At 34.3% G+C, this 22196-nt stretch overlaps 1 protein-coding gene across 2 annotated transcripts in view; it reads right to left on the bottom strand.

Annotated features, from left to right (window-relative positions):
* Positions 1-22196, bottom strand: part of Dach1 (dachshund family transcription factor 1) — a 369934-nt gene that overhangs the window by 175645 nt on the left and 172093 nt on the right. The window lies entirely within an intron of this gene.

Here is a 22196-nt window from a genome sequence, read left to right as displayed (position 1 = left end):
AATGCAGCATTAACACTATAGATGCTTGTCAAATTCTTGATTTGAATATTAGCAGAAAAGTAACACATATTGCATAGGAGTGGGAATGTGGACTGGATGAACTTTTCAATACAGTCTCAACGTTCCACTCCCTGCTGAACATCCTCTACAGTTTCCCAGAAGGAAGCAGAAAGTTGGAACTGCAGATTAGTTAGAAAGCTTCTTTCTGGTACCCAAAGTCTCCTTACCACAGCACATCACACTCATTCATTTCTGAATATACCACCATTTCTTATACATGGTCTTGCAGCATTAACCTTCTCTGTGCTTTGTTTAACTGAACTCACTTCCATGGCTGCCCACTTCCTAGTGAAATTCTTTTCATATTCGTGAGTCTTAACTTCCATACCCTGGGCTATGATGATACCTTCTTACCTCTGACTATAAGGACTGTGTTTACATTTTTATATTGGATATATATATATATATATATATATATATATATATATATATATACTATGTGTATCTGCATGTGCATTTGTTTTCTTCTGAGGTATTGAGCTATTCAATGGCAGGAGCTAAGTGTTGTATAGCTGCAAGGCTCAAGACACAAAAAAATAAAATACAAAAGCAGTCCAGCAAATAATTCACTACCAGTTATTAAATATACAAGTGCTGATTTTAGTGACACAAGTGTATTCTGATCACTCTAACATAACATCTAAAATGCTATATTTAGGTCTAGATTGACCATTGTTCCTTCTTGTTTTATAGACTCAGATCATTTATGGAATAGCTTATAATAATAGATATGATCTAAAAGTAGAATTTGAGGTCAACACTTAGAACACCAGAATACGAATGCCAGTGATCAGAAATACAATTATAGAGGTAGCAAGATAATAATGTTGAACAGAAAATTCATTATCTTCTTAATATGCCAACTATTACCAAGTTGGTTTCTTCTAGCCTGGCATCCACTATCTGACAAAGTTGATACACCAAGGGAAATATGAATAATGTCTGCTAGTTATAGAATGTTACCTATCTATGAAGGGACATTGTGTGCTTCCCTGCACACTTCTCACACTGATGCTTTAAAAGTTCTGACCACTGGGTTTAAGCCTTCTATATTTATTTGAATGATTTATTTACACTCCCAGTTCGTAAAGAGAATAAACACACCTCTTCCTCTTTGTCCCCACTAATCACTACTTCTAGTTATCCTAGCAAAACTCTGCTGCCCATAGAATTACACGGAAATCTTTCTTGGTGGTAATCTTTGCTATGAACTAGGTCCATAAAAGACTCTTCAGATCAGGGCAAATGGGCCATGAGCATTTTTACCCTAAGTCAGTAGGATCTGCAGGTCAGATCTTTGCTTGAAAAACTCATAATCATTCCTTAAAAGGCATTGATCTAAATTCAAAGAATTCATCTGGGTCTAGCACGAGCATTCGCTGCCTTTCAAGTCTCACCATGAACAGATTCTCTCATCTTCCTATGACTGAATTTTCTCCTCGATTACTCATTTCCTTCAAAGATGTTTCAGAATATTTTCTTTCCTGTTCCCTTTAACTCCTCTGTGTGTTTCCCAGAAAAATATTTTCCCCTTGATTTTTGCCTTAACAAAGGGGAACATATTGTTTTTCCCTTTCTTCTATTTTCTAGTAGATACTTTCTCCAATTTATGTCTCTTCTCACCTCTGGAGTTTTGTTTTATGCTAATGAGAATCTAGTAATTGCATTAAAAAATTGAAGACTTAAGAGGCAATTACATAACACTCAACAAATTCCAAATAACACAATCCACAATTGTTTAGGAAATGGCCTTGGGAAAACCAACAGATCATTTTAAGAATAGTTTCATCTTGTTTAAAACCAAACAAAGCCCAAAGAAGAAACATAATGATTAGGTGAGAAAACTATGTAAAGGATAGTATATTCTATTCACTACAGCTGAGGCCTGTTGGACATCCTTGTTCCTCTGTAAGCAAGATTCAAGTGTAAGCTTCCATGAGGAAATGCGATTACTTACTCCCATATTCTAGATTATTCATATTTGTTTAATCCTTTAATTATCCTAACTACTTTAAATAATAGTTTTAATATATTCTACTGTAGCAAATCTGTTTCCTGCCATTTCCAATTTTACAATTCTAGTAGAACTCCAAAAGTTTTATGCAATCACATTCAACCATAGAAACACATGGACGAGCACATGTGCTGTAGTTTGACTGACATGAAACCTAACATTCCTATTTTTCTCCAAGAGCTTTTATCATGGGTAGGAAATTATGGTATATGAAACATTTACAGATTTTGGTTCTACTAAGCCTCCTTGTACTTGATTTTCTATATCTTAAATTCAACCAGTTTTGTCCATATCCACCACTGCTGCAATTGCAAACTCTGTGTCTTTTTCCATAAGTCCTGATATGCCTTCCTTAAAATAACCTTTTCCAGAAAAGAGCACACCAGTTCGTTATCCAAAGGCACAGTTATAAATACAGTTGTACAGACAAAGCAGGTTGTATTTAGAAATATATATGTACACACACACATATACATATAATCAGCTTATGAAAAAAAGGCTAATTATTTAAAAAAAAGAACAAGGAGGGTATATCGAATGGTTTAGAGAAAGACAGAGGAAGGGAAAATAATATAATTATAAAATAATTTTTAAAATAAAAGGAAAAAATAATTTTATACAACGAGTTTGAGTTATATTCATTCCTCTCACCCAAGTTTTCAGAGACTCATTCCCTAGTCTACTATCCACCCAGCTTTCTGTACTCTGTGTTTTATAAATCATGGAGTCCAATTTGTGTTACAGATGAAAGCTGAAGGTACAATGGATACATATATTTACATTTGAGCATAGTATGTACATATAGCATACACACCTTACATTCTTAATAACTGTCATTCTCCCAACCTGTAATTTTTCATTCACATACAACTCAAGAGGGCCATAGAAAGTGAAGGCGTGATCAAAGCACTCAATGTCTGCTGTTAGAACCAAAATTAACACTTTACTGGGTAATCGGGCTTCTTAGTGCACACTTTTCTGACAATATATGTGGAAACATCCCGAGTGACAGATTAACTTCTATGTCCCAAACATACAGCCAAATTTTAGTTACCCAGGTGAATTATGTCACGTTGTGTGACTTAAGTGTTTGAACATGTTCGTCTGACTTTGTGGAGAAGCCTTATCCCAGTTGGACAAGAATTTACCTTCCAAGTATGTGTCAGAAACAATCATGGAGCTTTCAAAATAAGCACATAAATACATCACCTCTAGCTAAAATTCTGACTCAGGAGGTCTGATGTTGAAAATCTGAGGTTCTGCCCTTGCATATTATAATATTAATACCAGTACAGAAACCATCTTGTCATCTAGCAGCCTTCATATATGATGTCGGAAGAGCAACATGATCCTTTGATGTCTTTTTAAATATATATATATATATATGTATATGTATATGTATATTAGAGATAATCTACATCTTCTTCTCTAATACATATAATATATATTAGAGAAGAAGATGTAGCTTAAAGGAGGAGGGGATTAAGGCTACATCGTTAGGTCAAAAAATCAAGAGATTACCGATAGATTCTTAGTATACTTACAACAAATGTTACTACAGTATTTGCTGTAACCTGTCACTGAAAGCTCAAGTCATTCTCAAACTTGATCACTTGGATAGCCACAAGAAAAATAGAGCAGTAAATTTGATCATGTTTGAAAACGTACATGAACACTTTTAATTTCTGTTAGATTGTATGTGAATGCACAAGGATAGTAAATCTCATTAATTTAATGTAAAACACGACTCTCCATAGGTTCTTTGCACCTAAGACTTTAGAGGCTCACAAACCATTTGGCAGCCCCTTATATTTATTATACTTTCCTTTGGTTTCCACTGGTCTTTTCATTTTAAATCTCCAAGGTAATCCTCAAATTCTCTGAACCTATTGTCTCTAGTGAATGTATAGTTTAAATCTCATTGTAGCCTTACATAGAGGTTGTATTGTATATGTTGTTCACTAATTAACTTCCACAAAAAAAATAAATAGATAGAGAGAGAGAGAGATATAGAGATAGAGAGAGAGAGAGAAGAGAAGAGAAGAGAAGAGAAGAGAAGAGAAGAGAAGAGAAGAGAAGAGAAGAGAAGGGGAAATATATGATTTACAACACACCAAGAATTCAAACTATGACAAAAGTTTTATAAAGAAAATAATTATTCTCAGGGGGGAAATACCAGTAATATTTAATGTCTACCATTCTCCTTAATCTCCATTCTAGTGGTATTTATACAGAGCCTAGCTCTGTTCTGCCTCAGATTTATGGAATGTTCTGCTACACCTGCTTACAGGTCTCACGTCAAAGTGTCTTACATGTCACAGAACCACAACTTTTAACTCCTCCTAGTCAAAACAGCTAATTTTCTTTTTCAGAGTTAGTTAATCCGGTATCTCACAAAAAAGTGGGGAGGGGTCAAAAGATATTTTTAATATAATGTAAGAATTTTTTATTTTTATGTAAAAGTAATTGGTGAAAAATTTATACTAAAATTTACACAGTGTTTCTGTTCTATAATGAATGTTTATTAACCATGTGGAATATTATTGCAATGACGTTCAAAAGTGAATGTTTAAAACTCAACATGGAAATATAAACTCATTATATCTATCTAAAAAGGAGAGAAAAGAGCCAAAGCAAACCAACTAGTTGAAATGTAAAATGATTACATTGAAAATAATCCATTTAAGAAGACAGATAACAAGATGAGCAGATGAATTAATTAAAAATGACTTCTTACAGTAATAAATAATTAACTCCTTGATTTCATTCACTAAACATGCTAAACCACTATGAAAGGTCTTAGAATGTAGCTTTTTAGCTATCTTAGCATACGTCTTGAGCTGAACATCCTCATGGATTAATTTTATTACATAATCACTGAATTCAAACTCTGTGTTCTGTGTTGATTCAAAACCCTTGGTATTTCAGATAAAATACCATGGGTCTAAATTTTGGAAGGGAAGCAAGCATTGTTCCTATGTGAACACATCCTATTACTTTACTAAGAGAGCAATTATTTTCTGCTTTCAACTTTTGTTAAATAGCCTTTAAATTCTTTCAAACACCATTATGCTATCCTGATCACCCTTTTAAAAAAGAATAAGTATCTCATTATATTTATTTCAAATAAGTTGGTGCCCTTAGTTATAAGTAGAAGATTACAACTGTAGATTATCAATATCAATAAAGAAGACATATTGCTGTCAAATCCTTTCTCTGATCTGTTTGTTTGCTCATTAACTTGAAAAGCCCAATCTTTGATCTTTGGTTTCAAAGACATCAAGATGACTTCCAAATGTTTGATATGCTGTCTACTTTTGCCTTGAATTCCATATAAAATGCATTTTTTCAAATCCTAATGGTTGAAAAGTTATGTTACATTGAAGAGATGGTAAGTATTCAAATATTCCATATGACCCACTGTTTATTAGTCTACATTGCTTACTAAAACCCAGAAGAAACAAGCTTAAACATGCAAGAAATTATGGTCAAGCATAGTTATTATTAATATTCTGGAATTGATAGGTTATTTATGTCTGGCATTCTTTCCCCCTGATTATTCAGGGAGACAGGCGGGTTATAAATATCTCATCACTCCACCGTCACAGAAATTTCCTCGACAGTGCTCCTGCACAGCTATTAGCAATATGAATCTAACCATTACAAGGAGGAGGAAAATCGAACATGTGGCATTAATACGCAGTCCTGGTTCCTAACCATCTGATAGGCAGATGGTGTGAAGCGGCTTCTCCAGCTGAAATGAAGGGGCACATCATTTAAAAGCTTGTTTGCATTCTAACTGATATCAGTGCCATATTGATATACACGATGCATCGTGGCAGGATTTGAACAATCTAGTTTGCTTCAGTCATAAATGTTTACAGCCTTGTTTTTTTTTTTAATCTTATAAGCATGTTTAGAAGAGTGCATTTTTAATTTATGAAAGCTATTGTTTACTTCTGTTGAACTAGAAGATTAGTAGAAAGCTGGAATATTAAATTACTTCAACCAGAGCAATATAACCAAGACAGATGAATAAAGTGGGTTTCTATTTTCAATAAGGATGTTAGTAAAGGAATTTTAAAATTAGCCCAGGCATTTTGTGCATTAAATACATTTATTCATTTAAACCTTCCAGCTAGTTTTTCCCCAAGTGGCATAGAGAAGAACTTAACGCTTTACATAGTCATTCATTTAAAACTCTCACTGTGTGCAATTAATCTTGTCTAACAATTCAATTCAGAAAGTAAAACATCAAAAAGCATAGTTCAATTCAACACTCATTACTGTGAGGCAATCCTTCTGCTCCTGACAGTTCCTATAGACTTTGAAACGCTATGTTGAAGGTGCATTGTAAGCTCCGTATGAATCTGAATTACAACTCAATTGAAATCACTCCAAGACACAGAACTCTTGGCTCAATACAGCAACTTGAAAACACCAGTATCTTTTTTTTTTAACCCTACTTTTTTCTTATCCTTATTTAAATACCAGCTGTCTAAAAACTGACACTAATCTCCAGTTATTTTATTTCTTATTACTTTCTAAATAAATTAAAAATGTGATTGAACCATGTCTGTTCTCATCTCAAATGCTTAAATTGCAGAAATTATAAGCTACTAGAATAAGAAACTTAATTGTGCATCTGGTTAAAGTGAATATTTCCAGCGTGAACTTGTCTCTTAATGTCCATTAGACTGACTTTCTTGCCCTTTGTAGCACATTTGTATTCTGTGGAGAAAAGGAAAATTGATCCCTGAGGCCACTAATGGAAACACTTTCTATACCAGTTTTCAGTTTTTCAATTGATTGAATTAGATTTTAGAAATGTTTAGACTAACAATAACAACCAAACCAAAAAAAAAAAAAATCTACCTCACAAAGGTACATAAACGTATAGTGGGAAACATATTATCTTCTTCTGAGTTAGCAGTTAGAATGTCTATTGACGTTGTTATTATACAGGTATTATTTAGGCAGTCAGGAAACAGTGAGGGGGATGGGTTAGATTAAAGAAAAAGGAATTGGAAGGGTTTGGGGGGAGGAAAAGGAAGCAAGAAAGAAATGTAATTATATTTTCATTGAAACAATATTTTAAAAGACGTCTTATTGTATAGTTAATCATTGAGTAAATAGATATCAGGACTAGCATTACTGTTTGTGGATAGTTTAAAAATTCCAGTTACTCTGAATGAAGGGGTTAGCACCTCAGTGGTATCAGAGGGCCAAACACCATGCGGATGCCATTTGGCCATGAGTAAATCACTGAAGCATTTTAATGGGGGCCTTTGAAAATCGCACCTTCTGATCAGTGAATCAGAGAAACAGGACAAACCAGAACAAACAAAAAGGGTTAAATGACTGTAATTTGGTTCAGTAGAATTGAGCTTCTTTGTGGAAAGGCAGGTTAGCCTGTCATGTGCACCTCTTACTCTCCTTTAACGCTCTTCTCTCTAGAAAATAATTACTAAGCCACCTCTCTCTCTTGGGGACTCAACTTATAAATATGGGTGCTAGAAAAAGCTAATTTTTGTTTTCCTAACAATGAGATGCAGGCACAAAATGGTAATCTTTTCCATAGCACCACACACCCTTACACAGTGACAGAGCGAGCTCACATCTAGATCACATTGCAGATATTGAAGATAAAGGTAAAGAGAACAGAAGAGAATACAGCAAGCCACAGTTTGAAATAAGATTCATCTCTTTACTTTATAGCTTATGGACTTTATGGAGAGTCAAGGTTAGACAGACAAATAAGTGCACAAATATGTCAGCTGGCAGAGAGATCTGACTAAATTTTCGATGACAGCTTCATAAAATTCACAATATATTTGCTATAGAGAGAATCATAATTCACCTTTAATTGTGTGCAAAACTCTTTTATATGTAGTATTGATGAAATTCAGCATTCACAATAGTGCCTGAATCCTATATCTAGTGTATATCACATAAAAATGAATACTGTCTTCTGCAGAACTTAAAATTGAACCAATTCTCATTATGTACTCTAACAGAAATCAAAATTTGACTCTAACTTTCACTGAAGTATTATATCCCATACTGTACTTTTCTATTTCTTAATGAACAAGGCATTGGTTTCCTTGGGTCATTCTACAGCCTACCATTTCTTCTAATATTTATAGCCATCAAGTAAAATGACCTAGTAATTAAGCCTAGGCAGGTAGTTCTAACTAGCCTGAGTATGACTGACAGAGTATTACATTTAAAAAAAGATGTTTCCAAAGAAGCAACTAGGTAATGGATTGCTGATCTTGACTAGGTTGATGAACAAAGTAAAAAATGCAACAAGCATACTTATTTTTCTACAAAAATATCATCTCACTGGCATTTGAATTTAAATAATCTTAAATATTCTACTTTGTCTCAATTTCCTTTGATATTTCAGTAATTCCCCCTTTTATCTTTGTTCTTCTTAGAATGCATATGCACCCTTGTGACTCTGCTGGATTACAATTTGATATGAGGATAGAAAAGAGGAAAGAAGAGGAGGGGGAAGGGAGAGGAGGGGAGGGGAGGTAAGAGGGGAGGGGAGGGGAGGGGAGGGGAGGGGAGGGGAGGGGAGGGGAGGGGAGGGGAGGGGAGGGGAGGGGAGGGGAGAGGAGAGGAGAGGAGAGGAGAGGAGAGGAGAGGAGAGGAGAGGAGAGGAGAGGAGAGGAGAGGAGAGGAGAGGAGAGGGATGGATAGGAGAGGTCACAAGAGGACAGAAAGAGAGAAGAAATACATTTTTTTTTTAATTTGACACTTATTTAGAGAAAATTACCCAAAGACATCAAAATATGTGAAAAATAAGAACATAAAAGTTTTCTGATTTGGTAACATAAATATTTTTATGAAAAGACCCATGAAGATTGTATAGTCATGGAGACACATAAATATTTATAGACATTGTTTTTTGTCTTTCTCAAGAAAATTCAGTTCAGGGTCAGGGTGAATTGGGAACATTTATAACTCCCATCACTGAGTAACAGACAAGTACACAGGGGCCAACACACTCAAGATAATATATTCACCACTTTATGCTCTTGCAGGTATGTCAGCCTTTCTGGAGGGACACAATCAGCCTATAAGCTGGAGATTTTCCTCGTTTGCTTGCAAAAAGCAGCTGAATGGAGATAATGCTTAGAAAAGTCTGCATCAAGAGCCTTACAGTTGGACCTTGGGAAAAACAAATTCAGATGAATTTTGACAGGACAGACCCCATCGGCTCTGAGTGATAGGAAATGTTCAAAAGAAAAATGAATGAGGTCCACAAGGTGTGTGTGTGGGGGGGGGGGAGAGGGTGTCAGGCTGAGGCTGATGAAATCTTTGTCTTAGCACAACTTTGTAATCACTCTGAAGTTACTTAACACCTTGAAGGTGTGATAGGCAAATTTAGCTTGATCACAATATGACATTGTTGCTTTTCAAGAATAAAAATGTTCCCTTATAAAGCCTGATTACCATATTCAGCTTAGCTCACCTGGAAAGAGAGCAGATGGGTATTCTATTATTCACGTCTCCATTTTTGCTATAAAATATTTCAATAGAAAAAGATGTTTACTTCTGATAGGAAAATAAATGTGACTTTGGGGATTTTGAATTATTCGTTGTTTGTCAGTAAATTGTCTTTGTTTTCAGAAAAATAGTGACAGCAAAGCCTGAACTTTCCTTAAGTGCTTTCACTTTGAGAATAGCATCCAGGTTTGTCCTGATCCAGTGGCTCTTCTTGACCCAATTTGTTTGGTGCCATGAGATTCTATTAAAAGAAACTAAATCACTGCAGTAAATTTATTCACCTTAAATAATTTAAGCTAATTGAAAAAGAACCAAACTAAAACTAAACACTTTCTTAGGCATTCAACTTCTGCATGTCAATTAGTAATTTAAACAACCAGCTAATTACAGCAGATTTGCAAGGAACAGGAGCTGCTACGTGCATATCCCTCTGTCGCCTCTGAGCTAAGACACAGGTAAGCAGCATATCTGACTCATAAACATGTTCATCTCTTCCATGGCACATTAACATTTCAGGAAAATGTTTCCATTGATGTATATTTGATATTTTCTCACCTTCTCCACAAATCTATTTTCAAGCGAATTCATTTTAATACATAAACACCTACCTAAAATTTCATTTCTGATCACTCTTTCACAATCATAATATCTCAGACTTGTAGTGTGACTTCAAGAAATTGCTGACATAGCTTTTTAAATCAATTTTACATCATAAAATTAAGAAATTGAAGTCTTATGAACTTGCTCAACAAGGAGACTCAGCTTAACATTATTGTTTTTTTATTTATGTTCCTAACTTAAAGCAGCTAAACATTCTTTTAATTTAACCTTGTTAACAGGTCCAAAACAACACTACTACCAATCTCCATTCTTCTGTTCATCTTGATATGCATCTTTGGAAAATAAGTTATCTTTTCCCTCCCGAATATATTTAACAAGACTACTCAGTTAGTTCTTTGTACTATCTGATTTATAGGGCCGTATCATATGTACAACCATCCTGTAGGAAGTTCAAAACTTTTATTTGCAGTATTTTACCAGAGATCTTTCTGATGAATTTTTTTTAAAGTCAAATATAACTTTATTTTAGAAGTAAGACCTTTTGAAATACTGCTGAAGTGCATTGTGAATAAAGACAACACACTTAAGTGGACTTCCTCTGCTTTAAACAGCATTCATCTTTTCAAAAGCAATAGCTTCTCAGTCCACACGGAGTCTCCTGCATTATTCATTTCATGTGCAACCTCCGCTAGACCATAAATTGTTACTTTATCTAATCAAAGGAGACTTAACTCTACAGAAGGTCAAAGGTTTAATTTTGTGAAGTATTATCTTACGCTATGAGTTTAACCGAAAAATAGAAGAAGAAAAACAGCCAAGAAACTGGTAGTAAATGAGCCTTTATTGCCTCGGGCATTGGCCTAGTTAATAAACTTTCATTGAAGGTTTCTTTCAACTGTTACGGACAATGAGAGGGGAAAAATCTTAAATTACAGCCATGTGTGACTTTTAAAGCAGTCATTCTTTTTTATCTCAACCTCTTTAGTTCAGGAAAAAAAAAAAAAAGACAAAGAGAGATTGTCTTCAGTCTCTTAACCAAAAATGTATGTTTCTAAACAGATGAAAAAGTACAGATAAACTTTTCAAGAAGCAGAGGTCAGCTTTGAACAATGTAAAAAATACATTCTTTAGGTGTTGAGTCTTAGAGAACAATGTCTCAAGCTCAGTGGTAAACTACAAAGAGGACAGAGGAGACATGAGTTCTATCCCATGACCCCCCACTCCTAGAGTCTCCTGCATGATAATACATAAAGCCTTATATTTCTGTCACTATACATGAACCATGGCAGCTTTAATGTTAATTAAAGGTGATGTAATTATTACATTATCTATCTATCTCTTAAACTTCTCAAGTAGAAAAAAATCCCTCTTTTGTAACATTCAAAAACACTAGTAGCAAATATTTAATTTTAACAATAGTCAATTAAAATGCGTAGGCAGATCAATTGCATCTGTCTAGCGTACACTTTCAAACAACGATCTCTCTGTATTTCTCATTTTAGCATTTGCTGGAGGAGATGATAAGTCAACTTCTCGTGAACAATTGTAGATATTCTCATATTTTTTTCAGAGACACTGTGTGATGATCGAAGTTGCTCACTACCTCAAAGACATCTTGATCTACACCTCCATGCATTAAAGAAGAGAGATTCCTGTGTCACTTAGCTGTGGTCGAAGGTAGAAACAGTGGTCTTCCTTTACCTCTGGCCTATTGTAAAATACAAAGTAAAGGGAGACTTAAAGAAACATACCTGACCAGGTTTCATTTCCCAGCCAAAGTGTTCTCACCAGGGTATGTACACTCTCTCCATGCCATGCACATGTCCCCAGGACCAAAGTTTGGTCACCTACGAATCAATTGAGCATGGCAGCTTACTCTGGAAGCACAGGGATGAAAACATGGCCTCTCGGAGCTACTTTCCACACTGGTGGGGAGCAACAAGCCTTACTCCAGTGAAGAGACAGGCACAGGTTCCTATCAGTACTTCTGCTGTTTTTCTGTATTTACTGAGAAGTACAAAACGACTCCTGAGAAGGAGGAACCTACTGAGATTTAAGATAATCAGACTTTGATGAGAGGGAGAAAAGCAAACTTCTGTGTACAATAGGAGAACGCCCAATTTACATTTCTTGTTACAGTTTAATCTGGGTATGGGAATCTGAGGAAAACGGACACAATTGGCCTTCATTAATAGAAAGAGGCTTTGAGGATCAATGAGTACATTTCTCAGTGGTGCGCAAATCCACAACACCCAACTTTAATGTTACAGGAGGAAGCATGTACAGAGGGATAGGTCACATGCGGAGATATTCTTTCATCTTTTGTCCCATTTTTTTATCTGCATAACTTGTACACATACATGTTGTCAGTGAGGTGTCATATGGATAAGAGGAAGAAGTATGAAGAAGCATTGGATACTTCCAGGAAAGGAACGGCAACTCTGCGTGAATGCAAAGTTATATACATGGATTTGTAGTTCTAAGATTTGTTAAAAGCAAGGGCAGTCATGCTTTAAAATTACAGTTCTATTCTCATCTATTGTTTTCTTTTAGAGAAAATGGCCAAGGTGCTTAGAAAAAGACCCAGAGGTCAGAGAAGCCTGGGAGAGAAACAAACTCAGGTATCTCAAGTTTAATTCTTTCTTCCATTAATCAAAGTTTTATGGGTTTGGGAAAGTTGTGCTACAGAGCATAGGGAGGATACAAAACAAGCCAGATCAAGGGAATTCAAAGGATTTATTAAACGTGCAGACAGTAACCCAGACTGGTGTTTTAGCTAGATTGACTCAATTAATTAATCAGGCATTGTGAAACTCTAAAATGCTCAAGGAACGTGCTCATGCCTGTAATGCAGTGATGTATCGAAATACTTAGACGCTTTCAACCAGCGGCAGCTTTTGTTTTTTTCCTTTAACCTAATCCACAGTTTGACACAGATCCTAGGATAATGGAATACAGTTTTTGATTGAAATAATATCTAAACATTGCCACACTAGCCTGGTGGCCTCACAGAATACTATGTTTCTGAAACTCGAGAAATGCAGGCTGGAAAACAGTCATCCTCTCAGCTCTGGCTGGAAAGGTCTTCAAGTAAATTCTTTGTGCCCAAATAAACTTTTTTCCTGTTTCATAGAAACAAACATATATTACTTCAGCCATAGCAATTTTTTTTTTCAGGCTGTGACTCAGTCAGAGGAAACTATTGTCTTTGGCTACAAACACTGTGAGCACAGCAGCACAGCACAGATAAACAAGGAAGCTAGCTTGGCATCCCTCAGCAGAGACTTCAGAAGTCTTATCTCTGTATCTTGTGGGCCTCAATTTGCAATGATAAAAATGTCACAGTGGAATGTTTCTGTAAGTGGGAAATCAGGGCTGGAGCGATGGCTCAGAAGTGAAGAGCATGGGTTACTCTTCCGGAGGGCTTTCATTTGACTCTCAGCACCTACATCAGGCAGATCCCAACCACCTGTAACTCTAGGTCCAACAATATTAAGAACCTCTGGCCTCTGCTGGACCAGAACTCATGTGCTCTTACCCATATATAAACACAAATAGAATGATTTTTGGAACAGAAGAATAGTAACTAAGCATACACTTATAGGAATAAACACATTCATTAAATGTAAAGGCCAATGAAATAACAACTACTGATAGTCTATTTTCATGAAGCCCAGAAAACTAAGAAACTAAATCAATACTGAACATCCATGTAGAGAGGGCCTAGAGAAAATGAATAACAGTGAAAAAATTGAAGGGTGGTGGTTGTATAGGCTTGGAGTTAGAAACAATCTACAAGTTTATGTTTGGATCCCATGTTTAAAATATATATATATAAAAAATAAAAAGGGTCTTAGTGACTCATATAACTTAAGAAATTTAAACGAATGATGATGAACATTAATAAAACCTTAAATTTTATAAACATCATCACAAATTTAAAATCTTGGTATTTTTATTAATACATTACAAAGCATAAACAAAGATGCTTGAGAGAGCAGTGAGGTGAGAATAAAAAAAAATAGTCTCAAATTAAACAATATCATTCTGGGGAGTCAGGAAGAGTTGTCTTAGCATCAAAAGGTTTGAAACGCACAGTTTAGGATGGAAAGTCAGTGCATTGAATGCTCAGAATCCAAATTTATATCATAATTTCTTTGTGGTGTTGCACCCCACATTATCATGTTAAATGCAAGAACTCTTCCAGCTGATAAAATTTAAAGATGGGGACATTTCTCCTTCAATGAAATTTTTATCAGGTGAAGCTCAAAAGATCGCCGCTTGAGTATTCCTGAGCCTTAATCATATGATTTGACATGCATAACCAATCAAAGACAAACAATGACCACAGTTGGATTGGAATATTGTTCTGTTGTTCCTAGTAAGAGGAAAAACCATGATACCTTAATAAAATCAGATTACCATCAGAAAAGAAGAGATGTGAGGTAAGAGACAAAAAAAAATTATCAAGGTCTGGCAATAAAAAAAATATTGTAGAATTAATATTATAGAAATAGCTAACATCCTTAATAATAACGAAAAGGACTCTGACATTTTAAATAATCCAATATTTAAATGTGTATGCATTATACAATGTTTATATGATGGACAATCTATATTTCTTTTAGCTAAGAACATAATCATTTTCCTCCAAATCTATTTTTCATTTTAGAATAAAAAATTTTGTTGCATATTTCAAATAAAAATTTTGTAAAACTTTGTGGTGACCTTGACTTTTTTAATTTTTGATTCATCAGAACACAAACATAAAGAACACTAAATGCTCTCTTTTCTTTGCCACATTTAAGTGGAGATATCTCTAGAAATAGTAATATCATCCTATACCTTTAAAATGTATTATAACATAATGTACCAAGACTTTACATTTCTGATATTGTTCACAGTATTTCAGTAATTATCCAATTATCATTTGATTAAAAGATAATTAAATATGCACAAGACAGGGAAATCTGAACACTGAGGTCACTTTTGAACTACATCAACTAGACATCTAAATATGTACACGTGTTTATTGTCATGACAGTGTTGTTTGATCTCTTCATTTATACTGTTAATAAAACAAATACTAATTGCTTTTAAGAGTTTAAATATTAAAAACCATTGTAGAAAAATCATGAAGTTCTGTGTTTTTTCTTCTTGAAGTTATGCTTATAATCCTAGTTTAGTGCTGGTCACAGTCCTCACAAGAGAAACTTCTGAGTGCAGTAGGCAGAAGTTAATGCAGAGTCTCATAATTGGTCAAAGTCCCTAAGAATGAATGACTTTGGAATTCAAGGCCAGAGTGGAACATTTGTACTGCCCATTTCAAAACTCAGGGAAAAGTGCAGAAAAAGGGACAGAAGAAGGTAAAGATCTGGAGGATAGAAAGGAGTGCTGGGATGCACTGTGTTTTGGATATGACATGGCAATTGCATGCATGTTGTTTCTGCATCTATAGATACAAGTCTAGGTTAGTCATCATTTGATCATGGATCAAGAACATGCTAAAGAGGCTTCACTCTTTCCTAAAATACTATTGGAAATTAATTTTTTCTCAAGAAGTGGGAATCATTATCTTCACTGTATATGTTCTGATTAATTGCCCAGACTTCAGACCTCCCCACCCATGTGCACTAAAGCAACCCCAATTAATCTCAATAGGTCACAAATACAGAAAATATCTTAAGAAAAAAGAATTGGATAGAGAAGAAAGGGCATAATGGGACTTAACTGGCTGAAAATGCATTTGAAAGATCACTAAAACTCATAGTATACATGCATAAAATTGTCAAAAAAAAAAGAAAAAATATATTGCATGAAGTAACAGAAAGAAGACAAAATAATATATGCAAAGTCTATATTGTAGTCTCAAACTTTCTAGATTATGGAAAGATTACTTCTGTAAGATATGCCTACTATTGCTAACTTTCTAACAGCTGTGAAAATATAGATCATTTTGCCTATTTTTGCAGAATGGATGAGAACATTAAATTCCATATAGGTGTAAGTGCTGAATGATACAGGTGTTTCACAACAGCACCACCATTTCTGCTTGTCATCACTGCAGTCCAGAAAGTCTTTCTTTAATATTTTACATCAGATTTCCCACTATTGATAAAGTCACATTTACATGTGCAGAGTAGAGCGCAAAGCCAGATCGATACACTGCCTCTCTCCACTGTATCTTCACTACTAGGATCAAGCTTTTCACAAGAAATCTTGTTGTAAGTATTTACATGAAAGGACACTGGATCAATTACGAAATTGCTTAGAATCTGGACCTACAACTTTCTCAGAGTGCCTAAACTAATCATTAACTTCCTTGAAGAATGACACTGAGAATATTCCCATATGTTTTGTTGGACGAGAAAAGTAAATGAAGGGTATATGTGAGGACCCTCACTTGTACTTGGGAAACTAAGCCCTCCATAGAGGTAGAGTGTTGTTACTACTGTTGTCACTGGAAGATACTAATATGAATAATTCAACACCATAAACTAACATATAAATGATGAAAATGGAATTACAATTTATGTTTATAATGGTTAATAACTATTGCCAATCTGACTGAATTGAGAGATGTTGAGCAAATTGGTTAGGACAGCAACCCTCTGGTGTGTATGTGACATGATGCATTTCCTTAGCCAATTAGATCATAAGAGCTCGCACATAATGAACGCATTAGTCCGGTTATGTTGGATTCAGAATCCTAGAGTGTTATTGGGAAGTGATGAAAAGATTGGATTTGTGGGCTGACTGGAGAAAGCAAGTCATTTCAGGAGTGTTCTCGGGACTTCTGCTCGCCCTGCTGTCTTCCCGAATCCTGTCCTGTCAGATGTGAGATGAAGAATTACGTCCATCCTGTACACTCACTGAAATAGTGTCCTTCTCAAGTACATGCTATCCAGTAACTCTGTACTGATTTCCCTTTAGTTGAAAGTCAAGATACATACTTTCTCCCTCCAGTTGCTCTAAAATTCTGTAATTATGGTAGGAAAAGAAACTGATGCAACACTATAACAAAATAAAAAATAAATAATAGTAAGACACAAATGACACCACACTGAGTTTGAATTCTCCATCTCATTATGCAAGAGATGATTATAAGGCTAATTATAATATGACAATCTTAAACCAAAAATAAAATGCAGTCAGATGGTTTTGAACAACATTGCTCTAACAAAAGAGGATAAATTCTTACAGAACAATGAAATTTTAGATTTGAAATTCACCAAAATAATTGGTAGAGATTTCTAGTATTATATAGGTTTTCATTTCACTCCATTAAAACCAAATTTCTGAGACAAAATTTGCTAATTGGAGATCACTGTTTGCCTAATTTAATTTTTTTTAATTTAATTGCATCGGTAGTTCTAATCAATGTACATAAATGAAAGAAAATAATTATGAGGAAATAATTTTGAAGAATTAAGCAAACTATGTCTCTCAGATATTTCTATAATCACTAAATTACCAAATATATGATATATACAAATACTTTTAGTACTTGTTGAAGCCCATCTTCTCTGATCTTAGAATTGTATTTGATTTAACGTGGTAGCCCATTTCTCTATTGATTGGTTTCTCCTTTTGCATGCTCAGATTCTAAAGATGTACTTGTTTGTCCTAAGTAATGTTTCTCTTCTTTTCAAGTATGTATGCAATTGACTTTGAGATAGGAATTATGTAGAATAAATAAAGGAAGACTAGAAGACTGATAATGTAACAATTATTTCCTAATGTTCTATAGTCGCAAAGTAATACTTACCAAGGTCCTAGCAGCAATGCTTTGTCCATGTTGTATTTGTTTTGTGGTCATTGACATGTTTTGTTGTACAGTCACTAGACTCAGATGTTCTGTATGTATCATTACTGTACATACAATAGCAACAATTCAATTAGACTAATGTGACCATGGACAAATATTCCCAGAAAAGTGCCTTTTCCATTGTTTTACATTTCTATACATTACATTTCAATCATGTATCTATCAATTACTGAATGGCTCATGTTAGGTAATAAATAAAATAAAAGGTAGCATTATTTATAGTTTTCAGAACACAAGAAAAATTGACCCATTCAAGGATATTTTTATAGAAGACAGTTTTCATGCTTTTATAATGAGAAACTAAGTCAACTTTTAAGAGAGTATAGCAGAGACGAGTGAAAACCTAGATGTTCTGTTACTGATTTCGAATCACTATAAAGACATTGTGTTTAATGCTGACAATACTTATTATATTTCAAAACACATTAATTCATGAGAAATTTGTCAGTTGATTCTCATCACAAAAATGTAAATGAATTATTTCATGATAATTAACATTACAAATAATGTCAACTCAGCCACGTCTTAACTGTTTGCAGGATGTTTACAAACAAAATAGACACTGTCATTCACATATGAGTAGGTACCTACTGCAAATGAGAGAACAATCCAATGCTGATAACTTAACATTTTACTTTATTTTTAATAATTAATTTTTGTGGCAGTTATTTCAACTTACTGCTAGGGAATTTAAGTAATATTTATTCCCAAGGGAAAATTCTTATTTTGGAACATTTAGTAAAACATATTTATTTTCTAGAAAACAAAGGGAAAATTGGAATAAAAGTTAAGTATTTAAACAAATATCAACTGACGTTTTCCCTAGGACTATTTTCAATTTTGAAAGATTAAACCAACTTATAGTCTCAAATAGCTATTGTCTCAGTCTAAATTATAATTTTCAAAACCACAAAGACATTAAGAAACACAAAATTGAAAGATATTTTAGACAGAGTTGTATTTGAGGTGAGGTAATGTTGATAAAGATAGATATTAGTCACGTATAATTATTGAAAATATTTAGGTGGCTCTTGTGTTGTTTGCTTAGTTTTTGATCATTTTAAATTGTCTCTTAATTCGTTACCCTGCAACCCTAGCTCCAAATTCATTATATAACATAGATAACCCAAAATTCAAGTCAATCTTTCTGCCTGCAAACATCAAGTATTAGATTCTATACATATGCTACTACATCTCCTTTGTTTTGTAATCTGTTCTGTGTCATTAAATTTCCCAAGGGATACAAAACAACAACAACAACAAAAAAAAAAAAAAAAAACCAGAAAAGATAGAGGTAAAGGGAGTATACAACCTACATCACCTTTCTCTCTCTCTTTCTCTTTCTTTCTTTCTCTCTCTCTCTCTCTGTCTCTCTCTCTCTTTCTCTCTGTCTCTCACACACACATGCACTGACAAACACCTACACATAAAACACAAACACATACATATACAAATATCACACACACACCACATGTACACAGAAAGACAGATACACATGTATACATTCTCTCTCTCTTGCTCTCTCTCTTTGACACACACTGAGAGAGAGAGACAGACAGACAGACACACACACACACACACACACACACACACACACACACACACACACACACTTCATTATTTGCCCAGCCTGAGAAAGACATGTTGAGACACAGGAATAAGAAGTTGGGATCAGAAGAGGCTTTCACAAAGTGTCACAGGAAGACTACCTCCACAACTGGATATTGAAGATGCTGAAACAAAACAAGAAGGGATAAGGACAGACAGTAAAAGAAGACTGCATCTTCATTTCATTTTTGAAAAGGATCACAGAACTTTGCTGTGGTAAACATTGGCTACATCTTGTTGAAGACCTGAATAAGCAGGCTAGAAGAAAGGAGATATTTCTTGAGAATGGAGATTAAAGCTGCCAAAAAGAAAAGAGTAATTAGTTCAGGAAAGAAGAGAAAACATCAAAAGAGAGATGAAAGGTGAAGCCTCTTCAACAAAAGTATTCTCTGTGAGCAACTTTTGGCATCATTTGAAATCATTCACTCTGAACCAAGGTGGAAGTGAATAAGCTAATTCAATTCAAATTACTTAATTCATTTTAAAATATTGAATTGATGAAGAATTGAGAGTGATTCAATTAAGATTCAATTTCATTAATAATTCTTTGAGAATGCAAATAAAGCAAGAATATCCAAGATTGCATTTTCTTAAGTTTGAGATGTGTGCATCACAAGGTTCGGAATATACAATGCAAATATTTGAAATGTCATTTAGCAAAAAGCAGGTGTATTTTTAATAGGATTACTCAATACATAAACACAGACACTTAGGTGTCCAGGAGTCATAGTATATGTATCATGTCTTATTCAAAGTAACTTTCTAGAGCTATTCTTGGAATGCACTACTCAGCCTGAAAATAAATGACACTTGGTAAGTTTTTCCATGAAGTTCTGACAAGTGTTTAATTAGCATATGTCATGCTAGGTTCTATCACTATGTTTGACATGACATAAGCATAGATTTCTTGCATAAATTTCAAAAATTGCATAAAAGATCATTGATTGGCCCCCAGAGAAAGAGTTAGCTGCACAAACCAAGAGAAAACTCAATCTTGATAAACAAAAAGTAAAGCCAGGATAGATCTTAACTATTTCAACACTCTGTAAAGCAGTTTCCTATGATGTGCGCCTTCTCTCCTCCCTAGTTTGGGTTTTCCTTTTTAACTGTAGCACCCATAAAGAATCATTCAATGTTCTTTTTAATGTTTCCTACTTTGCTTGTAGCCTAATATACATTATTTTAATCTTTATTCATGATAACGCTAAGGTATTTATATCTCTTCTTCACTTACCTTTCCATCTATATCACTGAACTGCTGGTAGTTTCCCCATATTTTATTGTAAAAGTACAAATAAACAACCATTTTTTGTGTTAGGACTCTTTTTCTGCATTATCTTTGCCTTTCCTCCAAAGCACAATGAAACACCCAAAATACCTTAACCTCATCTCCACAGCCCATCTGCCACCTTCCTGTCTTTGCCCATTATCCTTTGAAGAAATCGCAGTTACAGCTATTACTAAAACACATAGTTAATGGTTAGTTCGTATTTGTTTAGCAGTTTCTCTCATTTACTAAGAACTGTTGAAGCTAGAAGCTTTGATCATTTCAATATTCAATATGTCATCTTTTTGTTCTTTTGTGTTCTCCATAGACCAATTACTCCAACTTCAAATAAATAAGCAAATGAAATACTACAGAAACTTCGAATTTGTAAAAAAAAAAAAAAAGGACAATATTTTAAATAAAGTTAACAATCATAGACGATTAATAAAGAACCAAAACTTCTCATAAATGTTCTTCTAAGGCTAAATAAATGAGACTTCATCTTTCTAAATTGCACAAACCCATATTCAGAAGCTAAACAAAATTGTGGGTTTAGTTAAACTTTGAATAATCACTGTTATTTGAAAAAATTTATTCAGTAATGTTACAAACTCATACAAAATAAAGAAACACCTTATATCTAATGGCAAAATAAAACTATAATTATCCATAGCTTATGGAGAACTCAGTACAATAAGAATGGTCTTCCAAAGAAATATACTTACCTACATTTACTAACAAGAAAAACTAGACCTTTTGTTGGGCTAGGGTGCAATAGAGACGAATAGCCATGTACAAGTGGTAAGCAAGGGTAACTAGGATAAACAAGAACTATAATTGAGGAAGGGAATGGAGAGTTTAAAAAGAGGAGGATCAAATAACAGTGACAATGTTTGAAAAAATCCTAAGGAATCATAATATTAACTATCTACCTAAAAGTAGATGTAGTATATGTGTCAGTATACACACATAGAGTTTAAATAGTATTCTCTAATTTGAGCTGATAATATTTCTCCCATGAGCAGTATACCATCAAAAAACCAAACAAATAAAAAACAGAATGAACAAACAAACAAACAAACAAAAAACCCTCAACACTAGGCATAAGAAATCCCACTAGAGGTAGAAGGTAAGTCCTGGTTACTGGAAATGCCAATATCATGCCATTCAGACTGAGGGTCCAAATGCCACAGAAATAGATCTGATTTGAAAGCTTCATTCCTCAAGAGTAGCATTTATGCATCAGAAGATGCCATTGATGCCATTTAAATTTCCAAATGGTGGAAATAAACAATTATGATGCCTATGTACCACAACAAAGAACAGCATGCACAAAAACT

This window comes from Arvicanthis niloticus, chromosome 3, assembly GCF_011762505.2.
Source record: "Arvicanthis niloticus isolate mArvNil1 chromosome 3, mArvNil1.pat.X, whole genome shotgun sequence".
Taxonomy (NCBI): domain Eukaryota; kingdom Metazoa; phylum Chordata; class Mammalia; order Rodentia; family Muridae; genus Arvicanthis; species Arvicanthis niloticus.
The sequence above is the reverse complement of the archived record's forward strand: the minus strand, read 5'-3'. Positions and strand labels throughout refer to the sequence as shown.